We start from the raw sequence: 5,000 nt of genomic DNA on the forward strand, positions 1-5,000 counted from the left end.
TGTGTGCGCGCGCGCGTTTACGTGTGTGTGTGTGCGTGTGTGTGTGTTTATGCGAGTGTGTATGTGTGCATGTGTGCGTGCGTGTGTAATGTGTGTATATGTGTGTGATTCACCATGGTCCTGGATCATGTGCTCGACTCGTGATTGACAGCTACTACCCTCCCGGATGAGAGCTCAGAACTCATTTATGACCGATCTGTGGATAATACTATGACCTGACGCACAAACACACACCCAACTCCCACCCACGAGAGTTGGAGTAACTGCTCGCAGCGCAACGATACAGAAATTATTTCAGCCTGGGTGGGATTCGAACTTAGACTGCTGGGTTAGAATTTGCGAACGCTACCACTGTATGTATATCTACTATAATAAAGTAGTACCCTCTGTCTGTCTATTTGTTTGTTCACGAACTCCTAGGTTTTTTTAGATAGACCCCCATAACCATATATATTCTGATTCCCTATCACTCCAGGTACTTCGATAACTATATTTCATTTTCAAAAAATATATATATTTTGGTTAGGGTTAAGGGTTAAAGTTAGGTGGTATATGGTTTGGTAACACGGCACTACTGTAGTGTCCCCTTACCTCGCGTAGCATTTTTGTGACATAAGAATTAATATGATTAAACAAACCATTGTATGTGTCCCTAAATATTATTTATATTTGTGAAATTAATGTTGCCACAAACCATGATAGCGATAGCTTTTGTAAGAAGAAAGCATGTAAATGTAAAATGATTGTATAATTTTACCAAATGTTGAAATACTGGTTATTTTTATTTAATCTAAATGCGGGCGAAAATAAATTATTCACAAACTCCTAGGTTTTTGCAGATAAACCCCATATAACCATATATATTCTGAAGATAAATAAACGAGATACATTTCTTCATCTTTTAGCTGTAGACATTTAGTCAACCCACACACACACACACACGCATCCACATACACAAGCACGCAAAAGAGTGTGTACATATGATATTTGTGTTTGTGTATGTATGTATTTTCAAACTAGGGTTTCCCAACCTTCAGGGGGGGCGCACACCTGGGAGGGGGAGTGTTTAAAGCTATATTTCATTAAAAAAAATATTTTGGTTAGGGTTAAGGGTTAAAGTTAGGTGGGGTATGGTTAGGTTAGAGATTATTCACGAACTAGCAGCAACGCGCGGGTATATATACCAAGAGCTTTTTCCCCTATACAAGATAGGTAGCCATGTCAAAAGGCAAGTACCCACCCCCGCCCATTCCACTCCCATCCACCACCCTTTCTTCCCTCTCATCTTAGCTCCTCATGTATGACAAGTCATCCTTGTTCTCGCCTCTTCCCCTGGGTCAGAAGGAATGAAGCAAGACACAACACATCCACAGCTAGGCCGCTTTACTTAATCTGCGACCCCCCCCACCTCTCTCCATCCCATCAAGCAGAAAAATATAAGGCAGGGAGAAGTCCATTTATGCTCCATCAAAATATCATTCATATACATAACCACTCCCCAACCCCTTCCCTTCCTTCCATCACAATATCATCTGTACACAGCCGTTTTCCACTCGCCCCTATCTCCTGCCTTCTCCCTTTTCTTTCTTAACAGACATTCCACTCTTGTTCAACACCCTTTCACCCCATCTATCCATCCATCTAATCCTCGGTCGTTCCCTCAGGTTCACTACACCCACTTCTACCTTCCACACCTCCTTCACTAATCTGTCTTCACTCATTCTTTCCATGTATCCAAACCATCCCAATAGTCTCTCATTAGCCCTATCTGCCATTTCCTTTTCCACCCCAGCTCTCCTCACCTCCTCGTCTCTCACTCTATCCAACCTTGTAACCCTTTCCATACTTCACAAACATTTAATCTCAAACTCATTTAAAGTTCTCTCTTCCTCTTTTAAATTTCAAGTTTTTGCCCTATACAGTGCCGTTGGTACAATTACCAGTTCATATAGTCTCCTCTTTGCATCCATTCCCAAATGGCTATTTCTTATTACATTTTCTAACCCCCAAGGTATTTATATGCGACCCCAAATACCTAAAGCTATCCATCCTCCATACTCTCTCCTTTAAGACTTACTTCCAACTCGCTGTTATCCGCTCCCCTTATACATCTCATCACTATTTTCACCTCAAACTACTCGCTTTCTATATGTCCAACTCTAACACAGGCTCTACTACTCTTGTAAAAAAAAAATTGAATTTCCTGAACAGTTTTCCCCTAATCCCATATATCTGCAATACCTCCCAAAGTATTTTTTGTTTACTCTGCCGTAAGCTTTTTCCAAATCTATAAAGGCACAAAAAACATCCCTAGCTTTTGCTAAAGCTTTTTCACAGATCTGCTTACCACAAAAATCTAATCCACGCAATCCCTACCTTTCCTAAAAAAAAAACACTGTTCCTCACCAGTTACTCCCTCTGTTCCCCTTCTAATCCTCTCAGTTAAAACCTTCCCCTAAATCTTCCCAACTACACTCAACAAAATGATCCCTTTGAAACTACTACACTCATATTTGTCCCCTTATCTTTTGTAAAGCGAAACTGTAAAGGCATTCTTCCAGTCCTCCAGCACTCTCCCCTCCTTTAGACACACATTAAACAACCTCACTAGCCAATCCACTATTGCTATACCTCCTTTTATCAGACACTCCGAATGACACCCATCTAACCCAGGTGCCTTACCTGGTCTCATAATCTTCAAAACTACTTGCACCTCATCTTTTCTTATTTCACCTCCATTTTCCTCTCCCATTACCATCTTTTTGTTAGCGCCTCCTACTGCGACCACTAATGCCTCCCTATCCTCCTCCACATGCAACATCTATCTGAAGTAATCTGTCCACCTTCCCCTTACTCCCTCCTTTTCTGTTAAGATTTGTCCATCTCCCCTATATGCTTTTTTTTTCTCTCTATTTGACTCACTTACCCTTACTCCCTAACTTCTTCCCCAATTTTTTTTTATTACTTTCAAAAGATTTTTGTCATACTCCTCTCCCAATTTACATCTGCTTTCCTTTTTGCCACTTTTATATTTTGTTTTGCTTGTCTTCTTTTTTCTTTGTACCTCTCATATGTTTCTCTTGTCCTAATTTGCAACCAGCCCCCAAATGTTCGATTCTTTTTTCTACTACCTTCTACTAACTACTTTTTTCCTGGATACCATTACATAGTTAATGCCTTATCCACCACCCTGCCATCCACTACCCTCTCCCATGTATACTTATTGTTGACCTTTTTCCTAAACACTGTGGTAGCTATTATCAACTCTCTAAACACATCTGCACCATTAACTCCCTGCTATGGTTTCTACCTGGTACTCCACACTTTCCAACTACTCCGTCTATTGGTTTATCCCCTACCTTAGCATTGAGATCTTCCAATACCACATCATTAACATTTCTCTCAAAATTCTCAAAGCAGACATATCTATCCAAAAAGCCTCCCTTTCTTCTACACTCTTCTCACTACCAGGCCCATATGCACTTACAAAGACCCACATCTCCCTTCCCAGTTTCACCTTCATCCACATTAACCTTGAAGAAACCTCTTTCCACTCCACCACACGCTTACCTATCTCCTCACTTACTAGTAGAGCCATCCCTTCCCTCTCTCCTACTCTCCTCACTCCCGACATCCTCCCCACTACACTCCCAAACTCAAAAGTATTCCTCCCTTTCAACGTAGTTTCACTTGATGACAACACATCCATCTTTCTTCACACAAACATACTGCCCACCTCTTCCCTTTTACTCTCATCTCTACCACACTCATGCATATTAAAAGACCAAAACCTTAGGGTTCAATTTGGAAAAATCCTCCCAGAACCTCTCGTGCCTTGACATCTCGTAGGAATGTACTCCTCAGGGTTAAAGACAGCAGGATGCCTAGGCCCATCACTTCGTCCCTTATTAGCCACCTTTACGACCCGAGTGGAAAGACTCGGTGGCAGTAGTCTTTACCCCCCTACCACAGGAAACAGAGGCGAAAATGGAAATACAGTATATATTCAAAGAAGTGGTACAGGGCACCATTAAGAAGGGGGGAGGACAACATAATGAAGGGACAGTCACATCACAATAAAATAGCATCATTCCTCTATGGGTAGAGATTTCCTCTAACATAGACAAAATTATGTGACTCTGATCCAAAGGAGGGCCCCATATAGTTCCTGAAGTATCGGCTGCATGCTACTCCCCAAATTATACAGCACAATAACATGCAGCCAATACTCCACGTGGGGCACACACACACATACATACACCCAGGGCTGAAATAATTTCAGTATCGCTGCGCTGCGGATTGTTACTTCATCTCTCATGGACGGGGAGTTGGGAGTATGCGTGTGTGTAAGGTCACAGCATTACCCCTAGATCGGTCATATACGAGCTCTGAGCTCTCTTCCGGAAGGGAAGTAGCTGTCGATCACGAGTCCAACCCGTGATCCAAAGACTTTGGTGAACACACACACACACACACACACACACACACACACACACACACACACACACACACACACACACACACACACACACACACATATATATATATATATATATATATATATATATATATATATATATATACTAGCCAAATTACCCGCGCGTTGCTGCGAGTTCGTGAATCATCCCTAACCTAACCATTCCCCACCTAACTTTAACCCTTAACCCTAACCAAAATATATTTTTCTAAATTAAACATAGTTATCCAAGTACCTGGAGTGATAGGATATTAGAGTATATATGGTTATGGATGGTCTATCTACAAAACCCTAGGAGTTGGTGAACATACAAACAAACAAACAAACAAATTGACAGACAAACGAAAGATAGTAATCCAAGTACCTTGGGTTATAAGGTTTCAGAATATGCTTATAGGGGTCTATCTGCAAAAACCTAGGAGGAGTTCGTGAATAATCTCTAACCTAACCATACCCCACCTAACTTTAACCCTTAACCTTAACCAAAATATATATATTTTTTGAAAATTAAATATAGTTATCC

The 5,000-nt window shown here is 41.2% G+C and overlaps 1 protein-coding gene across 4 annotated transcripts in view; it reads left to right on the top strand.

Annotated features, from left to right (window-relative positions):
• Positions 1 to 5,000, top strand: part of Hk (potassium voltage-gated channel subfamily A regulatory beta subunit hyperkinetic) — a gene marked incomplete at its 5' end in the record, with an annotated part of 361,653 nt that overhangs the window by 317,918 nt on the left and 38,735 nt on the right.

Source organism: Oratosquilla oratoria, chromosome 43 (assembly GCF_046742065.1).
Source record: "Oratosquilla oratoria isolate Oo_2021 chromosome 43, ASM4674206v1, whole genome shotgun sequence".
NCBI classification, from domain to species: Eukaryota; Metazoa; Arthropoda; class Malacostraca; order Stomatopoda; family Squillidae; genus Oratosquilla; species Oratosquilla oratoria.